The sequence below is a fragment of the Octopus bimaculoides genome, chromosome 3, assembly GCF_046866305.1.
Source record: "Octopus bimaculoides isolate indiv1 chromosome 3, ASM4686630v1, whole genome shotgun sequence".
Classification (NCBI taxonomy): domain Eukaryota; kingdom Metazoa; phylum Mollusca; class Cephalopoda; order Octopoda; family Octopodidae; genus Octopus; species Octopus bimaculoides.
In genome coordinates, this window is record NC_142930.1 from 43,266,745 (window position 1) to 43,284,389 (window position 17,645).

At 32.9% G+C, this 17,645-nt stretch overlaps 1 protein-coding gene across 3 annotated transcripts in view; it reads right to left on the minus strand.

Moving 5' to 3' along the window:
- The window catches only part of LOC106875338 (FMRFamide receptor), a 561,393-nt gene that overhangs the window by 395,977 nt on the left and 147,771 nt on the right, over positions 1-17,645 (minus strand). For 2 of the 3 annotated variants that reach the window (XM_089348822.1, XM_089348821.1), the window contains exon 2: positions 717-777. The exons of the other annotated variant lie outside the window; for it this stretch is intronic. The gene's annotated coding sequence lies outside the window, so the exon portion shown is untranslated. The remainder of the gene's footprint in view (positions 1-716; positions 778-17,645) is intronic. 3 annotated transcript variants of the gene reach the window in all.

Consider the following 17,645-nt stretch of genomic DNA (forward strand, 5'->3'; position numbering starts at 1 on the left):
GACTGTTTTTACTCTCGCTAGGCCACTGGTGGTAAATAAAATTTCTAAAATTTTCTTTGCCACCCTATAATTTATTAATATATATATATCTATATATATATATATATATGTATACACATATACACAACGAAATGCACACGCACGCACGCGCGAACGTATCCACTCATAAATATATATATACATACATATATATGTATATATATATATACACACATGTATGGAAGTTTAACAGTCTTTTAGCTTCGGTACAGACATTCGCGTAACTTGCAGGAAGAAATCAGATCATTAAAATTATAGATCATGCATACACGCAAACATACAAACGTACGTATGCATTCATACGTATATACGTGTCTGTGTGTGCATCTGTGCACGCGCGTGAGTATGAGAGTATTTTGTATGCATGGTTAGGACATTATAAATACTGATTCTGCGCAGTAAGATGAAATGGCTGTACATGGTAACCTTAGTAACAGTTACAGACATATTTGTTCACATAGTATTCAAATCTCGGGAAAACATGCTTTTTGCAGCTGGAAAACAAAATGCTTGACATCACATGAATTTAAAGTTTCTAATTCGGATGTTCTGAACGTCAAGTAATGTATACAAAAATTCTGCTGATTTTGCGAAATATAGACAGTAACGTACGTAATTGGTATAATAGAATAGAATCTCACTTAACATACAGGGGAAAAAATGTATTATATACGTGCCTGTCAATAACTGTATATAGAATTTCGTGCAGTGAGATATAGGAACTTTTCATTGTAAGATCTGGAATGAGAAAATAAAGGTGAATGTTTAACCCGTGGAACATGACTAGGTAAAATGATATTTTATTGTTTTTTTATTCCAATTAATGGGGAAGAATTACATTCAGTCTGGCAGATATTCATAACTTAATCCACAGAATCACAAATACATTTCAGTCTCAGTCACCTTCTCCACCTCTCTCTCTCTCTCTCTCTCTCTCTCTCTCTCTCTCTCTCTCTCTCTCTCTGCACATATACATACATACGCGCGCCGAGCCCGCGCGCACACACACACACACACGTATATATATATATATATGAATACATATACATATACATTTCAAAATGTAACTACATGTGGATCGTTGGCGATTTTCTTCCTTGTCTTCCTTATCTTTTGGACTGTTCTCTGTCTCCAGTTTCTTAAGAAGAACATTGCTCGAATCATATAACTACCTTTTTTTCCTTCCCTGAGCGTCTGTTAATATTTTGCCTGTACCACGCCCTTGCGTTAATGATTCCTCTTGTGTTTTTTTCTTCGTTTTCCTGGATTAACTATATACAAATGTGTGTTTCTATGTGTGAGGAGTGAGGGCGCATGGCTTAGTGGTTAGTGTATTGCACTCACGATTGCTAGATCGTGATTTCAATACCTAGATGGTGCTTTGCATTCTTGAGCAAACGCTTCATCTCACGTTGCTTTACGATCACTTCCACACCTGGCGCGTAATACACCGTGCACCTATTCAGACAACGTCGATTTGATGGAGAGAGTGAGCTAAGGAGCAGCACGAACATTTGATTACTTTCAACAAATCATTTGTGCCGGTCGTTTTGTGAAAATTAATGCTCATACGTCGTTTTCGACAAGAGAGAGTACGTCATATATATGTACGCATGAAATATGTAATATTTATATACATATATGTGTGTGTGTGTGTGTGTGTGTGTGTGTGTGTGTGTGTGTGTGCGTGTGTGTATTTCAGAACATTTATAAATAGAAGGTCTTACAGCTGTTTCCAGGATATTTATTATATCCCTCCATCGGAGACGGTGTAAGAGGATGCTTAAGCAACAGTTAATTTAGATAAGATATGAGATAGTGAGTGAATTGGAGGAACGAAAATAGATGTGAGATATGCAGGGATATTTTATTTGTAAATCCATTGTTTAGGCAGAATGGTATACATATAAGATTCCATTACCGTATGAGTAAAATCCAATACTCTTTAAAATTGGTCATTGTATCTATAAATCCATTGTTTAGGCAGAATTGTATACATATACGATTCCAATACCTTATGAGTAAAATCCAATACTCTTTCAAATTGGTCGTTGTATTTGTAAATTCATTATTTAGGCAGAATGTTATACATATAAGATTCCAATAGCCAATGAGTAAAATCGAAGTCTTTACAATTGGTCATTCCAAATACAGAGTTTTTATATATATACATATACATATATATATATATATATATATATATATATATATATATATATATATATATATATATATATATATATATATATATATATATATATATATATATATGTATGCATGTAATGTATGTATGTATGTATGTATGTATGTATATATGTATATATATATATATATATATATATATATATATATATATATATATATATATATATATATATATATATATATATAATTATATGTATTTCTTCTATCTTAATGAATAGAAATTCTTCGGATAGAATAAATGGGTTAATAGAAACCAATGTAGCAAAGAACACACAATAACTTTGGTGTGTGTTGTTCCTGTTTTTAAGGCAGGAACTCCTTGAAATTTTGGGTATTTGAGTATATTTAAAAATTTTAGAAATGGAGAAAACGCATGTTATAATTGCATACTTTATTCCTACATATGTTTCAAAGGATTACAACCTATGTGATCCATAGGGATCTGTGATATTAAAATTGTAACCTTCTCATCAGGGAAAGCATGGGAATCATCTTAAACGTAAGACATTATGACCGAGTATGAAAACAATAGATGGATAAGGTTATGACGTGATTCATTTGAAAAAAAACCGTTAGAGAATTGGACGCAACCGGATAGTAGGTTGGACAACACATACATATAAATTTGTGAAAACATACATGCATACATAAATACATATACACAAATTACACACATATATATATATACACACATATATACACATATGTGTGTGTACATATATATATATATATACATATATATATATATATATATAAACACATACACACGCATATACACATACACACATATACATATACATATATATACACAAACACACATACACGCATAGATACATATATACACACACATACATACAGATATATGTACATACATACAGAACCTAATAACGCATACATATATATATACATATATATATATATATATATATATATATATATATATATATATATATATATATATATATATATATATATATATATATATACATACAGAACCTAATAACGCATACATATGGATTTATACAAATACATACACAATTATATATACATACATATACATAGATATGTACACATATACACACATATATACCTACAAGCATATGTACACACGCCCCCACACAAGTATACATATATACATACATACACACTGATACACACACATATCTATATATATATATAAATATACATATATATATATATATATATATATATATATATATATATATATATATATATACATATATATATAAATATATATATAAATATATATATATATATACACACATACACAGACATACACATATATATATATACATATACATACATATACATACACATGTGGACATACACACGCACATAAACTTGTATACACAATCATATACACATATATATATTTACATACACACATACATCTAAATATGGACATGTATTTTTTTATAAAAAATACATCTACACAAATATGGTCCCATACTTATTCACAAGCACACTCATATATGAATATTTAAATAAACCTATGTGTAAATAAATACATCTTTACACGAAAATGTACATACATCCAAAAACTCATACGTAAATGCATATTGATATTTTTTTTTTTAATAATATTAATAAGAGTAAAAATAAGGGTAAAAGTAAAAATATAAATGATAATGCGTATATGTACACAAAAAAGTCAATAGAAACACCTCTAGTTTATACAAAACCCTGAATATGTATACACAGACACACACATACACATTTTCTCTCACAGATACTCGCGTATATATAAAAAAACACCCATACCGGTATATTCAAACGTACATAAATTTTGTATGTTTTGGTTGTTACAAGAGTTTATCAAGATTTAAAATATGCTCTAATTTAGGTTAATAAATTACGAAAGTTTAGATAAATAATTTGAATCGTAAATAATTTTAATCTTCTAACCTTTGAGGGAATAATAGTATGTTTTATTAGAACTATTTGAAGAATTTATTTATTAGGGGTAAATATGATAGCATTTTAAAAAAAATTGACTGTTATTTAAATGCTGAAAATGTATGTTTTTGCCAGTGTTTACATCTGTAAGAATGTTCTATGAAAGTATTTACCAGATTATTCTTTGAAAATAAAATGAAGAGGAGTTCTGTAACACAAATATTGCAAACTTTTCCACCCTTTTCATATGGCTAAGAAATAGGAACAATAAGCCTGTCTAGTTTAAATTTAATGTTATTATCTTTAAGATCCCAAATTAGTTTGCTAAGGCTCGTGGAATTACGTTTGTTTCTATCTCTAAAGGATGAAAAATGGTTAGAAATTCTAGTGGATAATGGTGTAGAGGAAGGACCTACATAAAAGTGAGTATTTGTGGGAGTACTAACTTGGCATTGGTAGATAGTGTTTCTGAGTTTCGCATTTTCACTTAAAAAACTAATTCTTTTGCTATTGACTTCTGAAATAATGATTTTGTTGTTGTGACTATTACTATTATGTGTCGTGTTATTATTATTGTTCCCCATATTATTATTATTAGTGTTATTATTGTTATTTTGGTAAGGGTTAATAATGTTTGGTTCAATGTTATTACTGTTTGAACTCTCTAGTGGATGGAAAAGCCTCATATTGTGTGCAGATATTATCTGTGAAATGTTCTTAATGTTAGAGAAACCGAATCTAATCTTGTGTGTGTTTATGACTTGAGAGTAGTGAGAATGTTTAGGAAAGTTCTTATTTATAGCGTTTTGGAACTGAGATACCAAGTTTGATTTTACACTTTTACTAAAAGGAAGAATTACTCAGATGTATTTATTAGGTTCTGGTTTAGAATGTTTTCCGGTATTGTTTATAAATAGTCTTAGTTTATTATTATCGTTGAGACAAGGTTTTATTTGACTGTTATTTCCCTTATTTCGTGAAAGAATGTTAAGTTTGTTGCTATCGTTAGGTAATTTATGATTGAGGTTATCTTCGTATTTCTTGTTATTATTTAAATTAAAAACTGTATCATTATTACTATTGCTATTAAAAATATTATCATTAATATTATTATTACTCATATCGGTTTCATAATTAGAATCTATATAATTAACCTTTTCTCTGTAACCGGCTTTTAATAAAGCTAAATTGTAAAATTCAGCCTCCTTATTGAAGATGCATTCATTCGTAGAAAGATTGGATATTCTAAGTGAAATATTTTTGACCAAATTTCTCGTTACTGAATTTGGATGATTGCTGGATTTACTGATATATTTTAGGTTAGTGGAGGGTTTGTGATACGGGAAGAATGTTTTAGTGTGTAGATCTAAAGTGAGGTCCAAGCAGTTAGCTATAGATGTTTCATCTTCAAAAGCCCATTCTGCTAAAAAAACCTAGCTAATTTATTTTTAATTTTTTGTATATTTTGATTTGTGGTGTTCTCTAAGTATAATAGACAATCGTCTCTGTATAGGCCACCCATAACATTTGGGAATTGGTCTTCTAATTCGTATAGAATGTATGTGCATACTCAATCACGTCATAACCTTATCCATCTATTGTTTTCATACTCGGTCATAATGTCTTACGTTTAAGATGATTCCCATGCTTTCCCTGATGAGAAGGTTACAATTTTAATATCACAGATCCCTATGGATCACATAGGTTGTAATCCTTTGAAACATATGTAGGAATAAAGTATGCAATTATAACATGCGCTTTCTCCATTCCTTAAATTTATATATATATATATATATGTGTGTGTGTGTGTGTGTGTGTGTGTGTGTGTGCTTACAAACACACACATACACACGTACGCACCGCACACATGCGCGCGCGTATCATTCTTATACAAGGATGTTGTTGATATTGAACTCCAAGTGTGTCTCTGTGAATGTATTTATTTAAACTAATGAATGAACAGCAGTAAAATCATTATTAATAATAGCTTGAAGTTGTTTCTCTTCTTAGCAAGTGTGCACTCAGAATTTAATTCTCGTACACCATTTAGCACCCTCGAAGTCACTTAAATGAATTATTTCTTTATCGCAAAACACATTTAAATACTTTCTACAATAAACACATCGTTTAAATAGCTCCAGTACCTAACGCAGAAACAGCTGTACATCGATATATGTGGTTACGTAACTTCTGTCTGCCATTCGTTAACTGATATTCCTTTGAAATGATACTTTACTCTGAGGTACATTGACTTTAAACAACTGCTTATTAGTAAGCTGAATTTTTATACATACATATGTGTGTAGTTTGATATTTCTATCCTTAATGTCCTATCATTCTAAATTTATATATATATATTTACATATATATATATATATATATATATATATATATATATATATATATACATGTCTCTTAAAGGATAGAGCTCATTATAATTATAATTGTTGCTGCAATAAAGTATCTTCAATGCATTGATTTTGAGCTCTATCCTTTAAAAGACATGTTTACATATATATATACAAAAACTCAACTGTGAGCTTTTGGCTAAGACTGTTAACAGATACTATATATTTTGTAAAATTTGTTTTATAAAAGTATATATTTAATATATATATATATATATATATATGTATATATATATATATATATATATATATATATATATATATATATATATATATATATATATATATATATATATATATATATATAAATTTAAGGAATGGAGAAAACGCATGTTATAACTGCATACTTTATTCCGACATATGTCTCGAAGAATTACAATTTATGCGATCCATAGGAATCGGCGATGTTAAAAATGTAAACCTCTCCTCAGGGAAATACATGGGAATCATCTTAAACGTAAGACATTATGACCGAAAATGATAACTATAGTTGGATAATGGTACGTATGTGTGTGTATATGTGTAAATTTTATGTGTATGTGTGCGTATATATATGTGTATATATATGTATATATGTGTATATAACTATGTGTGTATGTATGTATATATATTTGTATGTATGTGTTGTCCATCCTACTATCTGGTAGCGTCCAAATCTCTAACGGTTTTTTCAAATGAATCACGTCATAACATTATCCAACTATAGTTATCATTCTCGGTCATAATGTCTTACGTTTAAGATGATTCCCATCCATTTTCCTGATGAGAAGTTTACATTTTTAACATCGCCGATTCCTATGGATCGCATAAATTGTAATTCTTCGAAACATATGTCGGAATAAAGTATGCAGTTATAACATGCGTTTTCTCCATTCCTTAAATTTTTAAATATACTCAAATACCCAAAATATCAAGGAGTTTCTGTCTCACCAACAGGAATTACACCACAGATATTTTGTGATCTTTGCTACCTTGGTTTCTATTAGCCCATTTATTTTATCAGAATTATTATTTATTAAGATAGAATAAATACATATAATTAAATATATATATATATATATATATATATATATATATATATATATATATATATATATATATATATATATGACCTACCATGATTATAATATAACCACCGCTGAGCTCTTTATGACACATTAATTTTGTTTTCTGAGACATTTCCATTTAATATAAATACTTCAACTGAAATTCACACTTTCTATTGATTATCTCTGAAAGCTATCGAATTGTATAAAATGGCAAACAATGATTTTATCTGCGATTGTTATTCATTTAGTACATCGATTTAATGATATAAATGTGTAAATATGTCACGCGAAACAACGCTAAATACCTCCCAGTATAAACAATCAAATATTAATCACAGAGTTCCTATTAAATTACATCTTTGATATATGATTGAATTATATCGTCAGTCATTGAACACATGTAGGATATACTGTCACATAATTGTTTAATGAAATCATATAAAAACAAATGTAATTGAAATATTAATATATACACAACATGATCTCGTCCCTGTAAATTAGGTGATACTGTTCTTGTGGTTTACGAAACAATATTATTCATCTTGAATTAATTATCTTGCAATTTAAATATAATGTTGAAAAAAAAAAACCACTGCGAATTCTTACATGAACATTTCAAAATTATTAACTTTCTCTCTTGCACTTTTTCTCTTTCTCCCTCTTTCTCTACCACCCTGTCTTTCTCTCACACTTTCTCTCTCTCTCTCTCTCTCTATTTTTTAGTCTCGTTCTGAACATGCATATATTCACAACATAATACGTTTATTGCTGATTGCTTATAAACGTGTTAATTCATGTAAATATACGCGTAAAAATATGTTTGTCTGCGTGTGTCTATATTTGTACAAATAACATATTTTCACAGTTTATATTTTTTCCAATGTTACATGTTTTTCAATATTCTAGTGCATTCAAATTTTATAACAATATTCAATTAAAATTCATTTTACATCATTTCCAAAGAGCTAATGATTGTGGACAAATGAGAAGTTTCATCAGTTGATTAATATATTTTTCTATACACAATATAATACACTCATATTTAGAGAGATGTTTATTTGCATGCGTTATAACAATTTTCAGCTAAATCTTTTTGTAGTCGCATTTACAATTCGCTAATATACTTCAACTGACAATTGTTATTGATTCATTAATACATTTATTTACACACACACACACACACACACACACACATATAGGATGGTAAAAATAACGGAAATAGTAAAGGACAAAGAAAAAGAATTAGATTTATGTCTATTTGAGCATAGATTCGTAAGATGGTGTGGAATCAAAACAAGTCTAAAATCTCGATCCAGAGAAGGTGATGTTCGTCAGTTCGCCAAAAACAATTGTCCATATTTTTGCATTTGCTGAAAATTTTCTCATCTGGAATTCAGCAGTGCAGTGCAGTGCCAATTTTAGATCTTGAAAGGGTATACGATCTTTCAGCTATTCATAACTTGCATTTTTTTATCCTTTAATATATAGCATAGATTTTTCTCCGCTCTTTCACCTGATTCAAGGTGCCGTGGAGTTGGTCGTCAAATCGCATACGTGGCTAGCCAGCTTAATGCGTTTATATGTATTTAGTGGCTTTTTCCAACTTGGCGGCTTTGTCCATGTGCCGGAAAGTTGAAGGAAGTTGACATAGTGACTTTTGAAATCATCTTCGCATAACCCGATTTAATACTTCTTCTCGATTTGGACATCATGCAGCGTTGCCGTAACTTCTACTTTTTATATGATGGAGTTAATCATACATCCCTGCTCGAGTGGAGACGCTCCTGGGTCTCGACAGTTACAACTGAGAGTAAGCCTTTAAGAAAATACCAGCACACTGATATATAGATGCGCTTCCCACATAAATCCAATAGTATTAACAGTGAAGCTAAGCAATTAACCAATATGGTGATAGGAAACTTTGACAGCGCGGATGCCTTTGACCCTAGAGTTTTGTATATGATGAACACCTTAACGAAAAGGTCCCCGTCGGTCTTCTTTGGTCTGTACAGAGGTATCACTTTAGCCATCTCTAGAGGAGCTAATGGACATCCCCTTGGTAGACTTAGGAAGGACGTTATTCGCACTCTCAGATCAAGTAGATTTAAGATTACAGTTGAAACTAATCTTACCATCTTTAACTTTTTAGACATTACGCTGTTCCCGGGTACCTCTTTATAGGAATCCTACAACAAACCAAACGAAAGGCTGCCGTATATTAACATAGCCTCCTGCCACTCAGCAAGAACCTAGTAAAGGGTGTCAAGAAGAGGATTTGAAACCTGTCCACCAGTCAAGAAATATTTGATGACGCAGCGGCCTATTACAATGATACCTTGGCACGCAGTGGGTTTAAGGAATACATCTCATATATGCCGGGTCCTAGCACCTGTAAAATGAAGTGCTACTGTAAAGTCGTTTGTTTTTCCCCACCATTCTCACTCAACAACATTTGCGCGGGGAACATATCCCTTAGATTAGTGTACAAACACTTCACACACTCACACACATGCGATAAAACAGTTGCTCCCGCAAAGCGAATTATATAAATTTTGGGATTTTTACGGAGGATCAAAAGACGAACAACATGAAGAACAACCCTTCATCAGTTGTTCGCTGTTTTTCTAGTCCCATATATTGAACATTTAACAACAATATACGCTTTCGATAAAACAGTTGCTCCTGCAACGCAAATTAAATGAAGTTATATAAAATTTGCGGAGGGTGAAAATTGGTAACACGAACAGGACAGTGGAAACAAACACAAAGGGCTGTTAAGCCTAACCGAGGTTGTGCTGACGAAGGCGTAAATAAAGCCTGCACAGGAGACAGAAAAGAACACATCTTCCTTGCTCTAGCAACAACGGAGAGAAAGAAACAAACACAAGTTGGAAGAAGAAAGATGACCGATGGTTACGTCTGAGCTACGTGAGTAATGGAGGAGGAGTGAGGGAAAGAAGGTGCCTCACTACTCTTCCCTGGCTCACGTGGCTCCCACGTTACCATCGGTCATCTTTCTTGTCTTAACTTGTGCTTATTTATACACCCAATATCTAATTCCGAATTCAAACGTTTTAGTGCTTGGCACATTGTGAACCATCTTTATGTAAGAAGAGATTGATATAAATTGATATTAATTTCCCCATTTAAAGAACGCAAATCCCTGATACATTTGAAGAACTTGAAAGCAACTTTCCAAATCCATTAGCAAGCAACACACACATATTATTTGGGATGTTACACGCAAGGGAATGTTAACTGAATTGCAAAAAAATGAGACCTAACACAATTGATGAAATGGCGTAGAGCAGAACAACTCCGTAAGTGAAATACAAAAATATAAAGCTTGATGCAAATGCATTTGGCAATTACACAACCATAAAAATAATGGAAAATAGCAAAGACATCGAGGCGAAATAGGTAAGAATGAAATAGAATTAATCAGTGTAATTCATTCAAGGCATGAGTGACGCGCTGGCGGTTATTTTGTTTAAAGTTCTAGAAAGAAAACAAATTGCGCTTTATAGGAAGATAAAACTGATGCGGATTGGAGAAGGAAAAGAAAATAGTTTCCTGAAGTTGTTGTCAACTAATATATCATTCATGTTTAGTAATGTAAATGTACACAATTCAACTTCAATTCAATGTAAGAGGAAAAAATAATATATTATAATATACGCAAGGAAAAGGATAGGAGAAGACAATGTCTAATGACAAAATTCATCTGGTGTTATCACCGTAACAATTGTATCAATTTCTCTGCCTGAGTTCAAATTCCGTCGAGGCCGACTTTGCTTTTCATCCTTTTCGGGTCGATAAATTAAATACCAGTTGCTTACTGAGGTCGATCTAATCGAATGGCCTCCTTCCCCACAATTTCGGCCCTTGTTCCTAGAGTAGAAAATAGTAGTATTCCTCTACTTCCAAACACATCAAATGCAAATCATAATACGAATAAGAAAGCAAGTTGTTATATTTTGAATAAAGACAATGTGTATATTTACATAGGGAAACCGATTCAGCCAAACAGATTCTAGAAACTGATTCAGCCAAACATATTTAACATAGCAACCAAACTACGTAATATCCTTTTAATGCAGCTAGATGTATAAAAGAACATAAACAAATGAAAATATATGCTGGGAAGGCGTACAGGCCTTATAAACTATGTAACATTCAGTCCAGTTAAAGTTAAAGTTACTGATCTTCACATGCAACAATTATAGATTCCGGCTTATAGTTATTTGATTATAATTATTTCAATGAAATTCTATCCATCAAATTATATTTACTTGCTATACTTTAACTTCCATTGTGGTCTCATATTAGCTACATGCATTTCAGGAAATAAATCGTCAATACGTTTAATGATCTATACATATCCGACGTGTCTTATTATTTAAACCACAATTCACTTTACTTTCCACCTGCTAACAATATTAATTGCACTCAATGATGTTTGAAAGTTAAATATTATATATATATATATATATGTTTGTGTGTGTGTGCGTGTATATAAATATATATATATATATATATATATATATATATATATATATATATATATATATATATATATAAATATATATATATATATATATATATATATATATATATATATATATATATATATATATATATATATATAAATCATGACGCAATGTAATGTAGATTAGTAGGGAGTCACAAATATTCCTTTTATTTGTCTTATATCGGCTTATTTCATTTATTATACTTTTATCCATTGCTAGTTTGCAGTAGATTATAAGTGTTTTCCGGAAATATTTACTCGTTATATAGCCCCGTTCCCCTTACGAACAGCATCTATAATCTGGGTAATGGATGCACACTCATGAATACACTCACACATATATATATAAATAAATATATATATATATATATATATGTGTGTGTGTGTGTGTGTGTGCGTGCGTGTGTGTGTGTGTGTGTGAGACAGTTGGTATCTGAAAGCACGTGGTTGGATGTATAAAAGATAATAAGAGTGAAAAAACTACAGAAGGCTTGTGTTACATGGTTAAAGTATATATTTAAATTATGTCAGAAAAATGTTAGAAAAATGTTAGAAAAATGTTAGAAAATCTTTTTGGTATATAAACATTGTATTTTGAGAAATAACCGGTTTCGTGTTGTCTTTTCAAATTTCTCTACTTCATTGTGTCGTGTTCGCTCCAGTCTGAGAAAGAAGAGTTCTAGATAGGGGGAGGTAATTAGGGATTTCTTCTGGTATAGGGGAGATAATCGAAATCTAGGAGGTGGTAGAATTTGATTAATTTACCATGGTTTTGTTCTATACTTTTTTCACCTTTTTTTTCGCCTTCTACTATAGCCACGGGCCGACCAAACCCTTGTGAGTGGATTTGGTAGACGGAAACTGAATGAAGCCTGTTGTATACATGTATATGTGTGTGTATCCCCACAACATCGCTTGACAACCGATGGTGGTGTGTTTATATCCCCGCAACCTAGTGGTTCGGCAAAAGACACCGTTAGAATAAGTATTAGGCGAACAAAGAACAAAGAACACATCCTGGAGTCGATTTGCTCGACTAAATGCGGTGTTCCAGCATGACGGCAGTCAAAATGACTGAAACAAGAACAAGAATATATGCATATATATATATATATATATATATATATATATATATATATATAAACAATATATATATATATATATATATATATATATATATATAAACAATATATGAGTATATGCATATATATGTACATGTATGTACATACCTTCATCTACATGTACATATAGATACATAACTGGGTACATGGCGTGGCAAAAGAACATGGACAAAATGATAAACAAGGTACAACAAACAAATATATGCATACAAGTGTACATGACGTCATCAAATGTGTAAACAACATGAAATACGAAAACAAACGATTTAAATACGCAAACAACGATAGAAAAAACCTGAGGAAGGGTTGTTCTCTTAGTTTACTTGTCCTGTTCGCCATTTCAATATCCTTGCTTTGAAATATCAAAATTTAAATTTTGAATCTGAAATTTCTCCCTTAATGGTTCTCGCTACAAGCAAAACGATTAGGTATTTTCAGTAAACAGTCCAACAGAAATCTGGATACCAAATAATAAAACAAATTTTAAAGAAAATTCATGAGCCACGAGCAAGTATCCTTGCTTTTCAAACAACAATAATGATGATGATGATGATGATGATGATGATGATGATGATGATGATGATGATGATAACGACGACGACGACAACGTCGACGACGATGACGACGATGATGATGGTGATGATGGTGATGATGATGACGACGATGGTGATGTTGATGATGATGATGATGACGACGACAAGAGTGAAAAGAAGAAGAAGAAGAAGAAGAAGAAGAAGAAGAAGAAGAAGAAGAAGAAGAAGAAGAAGAAGAAGAAGAAGAAGAAGAAGAAGATGCTCCATTTTTATTGTGGTATTGGCTGTTCATTTTGTTTTTGTTGTTGTTTTTGCGGTTCTATTAGCTTTTACTGTTATAGGCTTCGGTGTTGTAGACATACTGCAGGCTTCGTTGTTTTAGACATACCACTAGCAGATATGCTGGCTCTCTTTTCGCTCATAACAATGGCTGTGTGTAGAAGGCATTCAAATACTTTGTACTCCGACCTATGCATGCCCTTCATCTTCCAGCTTTGTTTATTTTCTGCCACCGTTCTATAATACTGCATGATATTCAGCGTTTTTCTCGTTGGGGTATTATATTATAGAAAAGACTGAAAAGTACAGACTGATAGAAGACGAAATTGCAAGAATGTGAACCATGAAGAGAGTTTCTGACATTCCAGTAGTTGTAGGGGCATCCGGAAATCTAGCAACAAAGTCAGAGAAATATGTCAATGAAATCGGAATTGACATGAGAACAGGACAAGCTCGAAAATCTGGTCTGCTATGGACAGCTAGGATTTTGAGATTGGTACTTGGATGTTGAATGTCACATACGATATTAACAGCCAAGTATGAAAGCTTATAATGTGCGAAAAAAGACTGTCCACTTTCACAGAATCTACCAGAACAAACAAGACCGAAAATTCAGAGAAATAAAACAAGAACAGCAACAACAATAATAATAATAATAATAACAATAATAATAATAATAATATTGATGATAATGATGATGATGATGATGATGATGATGATTTCCTAAATGAAGAATGCGTGTGTATGTGTGTGGGGGTGGGGTGGGGGTGAGTGCGTAAGGATTTTGCGTGTAAACAAGGCTAACAATGTTTTTAAATCCAATAACGTGTATTTCTGAATAGGGAGACTTTCGAAGGCTGCTCATGGAAAAGCCCCGTATCGGGTGCCTTTTATTCCTTTCCTTTTTTTCTAAGTAGAGGCTTATGTTCAGGGCAGGCCCGTTCACTCGCACCATCTAACCATTTTCATCTACCTTTCAGCCAACTGGCTACAAGACAACATTTCCCTCTCTACACTTATTTTCCCATTTTACGTAAAACTTTAAGAATTTCATTAGGGATAATCCAAAAAGAAACGTGTATATTTTCAGCCCCTTCAATCTCGTCCACCATACATTCTCTTCCACCATGGCCACCAGGTATATAAACACAACCTTTCCTCCTCGATTAAACGAAGGCGGTGGGGTGAAATTCGTGATGGATTCAGTTGATAGCAGGATCCGTCCTACATGAAACAGCAGGTGTTCGATACAAACTACAGGTCAGCAATGCTCGGCAACTGGACGCGTGCATGCAGGACCGTCTGGTCGTCCTGCACACATCTCGGACATGCACGGTAGACAGCACTTCCGTGCTTGTAAATTTATCTCGAACAAAGATCCGCGGTAGCGCTGCCAAGCTAGAGAAATTTGGAAACTGTCTATCGGTCCCGGGCCGAAAGTTCTTCGGAAAAGAGTGGTTAGCTGAACTTCGACACCCAAGGTTTCCCAAAAAATGTCATCGCGTTTTCTTTCCACTAATCCTCTATATAAAGCTAAAGTATCGCAGTGTCCGATTGGTTGAGGACTGTCAGCGTTTCATGACATTCCACTTCCCAAATGCTCACTTCGGTCTCTGTTTTACCGAATACTACAGCAGTGTTAAAGAAAGTAACTTCGGAAATACATGTCAGGCGAACAGCGATTACACATGTTTACCGTCAAATCAGCACATGTCTACGAATCATCAACCATGGCATACCCAGGCCACCACGCAGCGGGTGTTGACAGCAGAGGGAACGCTTCACCATAGGAACGCGTCCCTTCTGCAAGAGCGGAAGATTATATGTTCCAGCGTAATCAGACGGTGCTCAGGACGAGGTACGAGGATCAGCGGTAATAGATGACGTACGCGTTATACGTGTTGGCCACCTCTGCCAGACCTTCCAAGGACAGCTTTCTCTCGGTCCATTTCTGGGTGAGAGTAGTCACCCTGCTCGTTACCTCATCCTAGTTTTTGTCCATCTGGAGGTTTGGACCCAACCAGACCCCGAGTAATTTAACCGGTCCGTCCGTCCGGTGCCGCCGAAGAAAAAGTTGAACGCCATGGACTTGCTTCTCCAGGTGCGAGCCACAAGTCCACTGATTTTTCCTAGTTAATCATCGCTCCTGAAACAGTCTGAGAGCGGTGCCGATCATTGCTTTGTGTCTATGATCCGACACCACTAAGATGACGTCGCCAGAATATGCCAACCCGCATCTCCCATATCTTAGGTCATGCGAGATGTCTTTCAATGCCTCCAGTTTGTTTAGTAGTAGCACACGAGTCAATACTTGCAAGAGAGACGAGAGGTGTAAAGCAACCTAGTGAGACCAAGCGCATGATATTGAACGGCTACGGATATCTAAAGTTAGAGGTGATAACCCGCTACCCACAACAGTCCTGCAAACTTGAATCAAAACAACAACAACAACAACAACAACAACAATAATAATAATAATATTAATGATGACAATCATAATAATAATAACAATACCCACTCATGAATTCATTTATATTGTAGTAAATTAATCTGATGTAATAATTTGTTTTCTGTATTTTTGCACGTTTGATACTGAATTTTCATTTGAATAGCAACGCTCTTAATCACTTATTATCTAGATTGATAAATGATGTTGATTTATTAAGAGTAAAGTCTTAAATACAAAAGTATTTTTAATTTCTTTTAATATTTTGATTTGATGCAATCAATAAATGCAATTCAAAAATAATTTCCTAATCACCATTTAGCTTTAATTACTTCAATTACGTTTATGTCATGCTACTAAATACCAGACAAACTTCCCAAAGTTTAGATTTTAATGCTGTCTGATTCTAATTTCTAAAATTAATTCTATGGCATGTCAATATTTATCTGTTTGTATTTGCCTTCTCTGGAGGGCACTCTGCAAGGTATGTGCATTCATGCAAACTGAACAAGACCAGAGATCACAAGTTTAGTTGGTCTATCAAAAAACCTGGCTATTATGTGATATGATAATGCTTGAGGCGATGTAGAATCGGTAGCTGGCACAATCATTAGCACCCCTGTGTGTCTTTACGTTCTAAGGTCAAATTCAGCTGAGATCGAATTTGCCTTTCATCTTTTCGGAGTCGATAAAATAATTACTAGTTGAGCACAGGGGTCAACAAATGCAACTCACTTTCTTCCGCATAAATGCTGGGTTTGTACCAGAATTTGATACCAATATTTAGGGATATGTATACTACGGTCACCACAAAGGATACTGGCTGTGACATCATTGAATGTCACAAGGGAGTCACTATAGGTTCGAATTTCAACTGAGTATACAGCACTACAAAATCAGTTACATGACCACGTCCCGTTGTCACTTTTGGAAGAAATACCACACACACACACACACACACACACACACACACACACACAAATATATATATATATATATATATATATATATATATATATATATATATATATATATATATATATATATATATACATACATACATACATGCGATCGACTTTAAAAATTAAGACACTAGGATATTTTCGTACTTCTATGA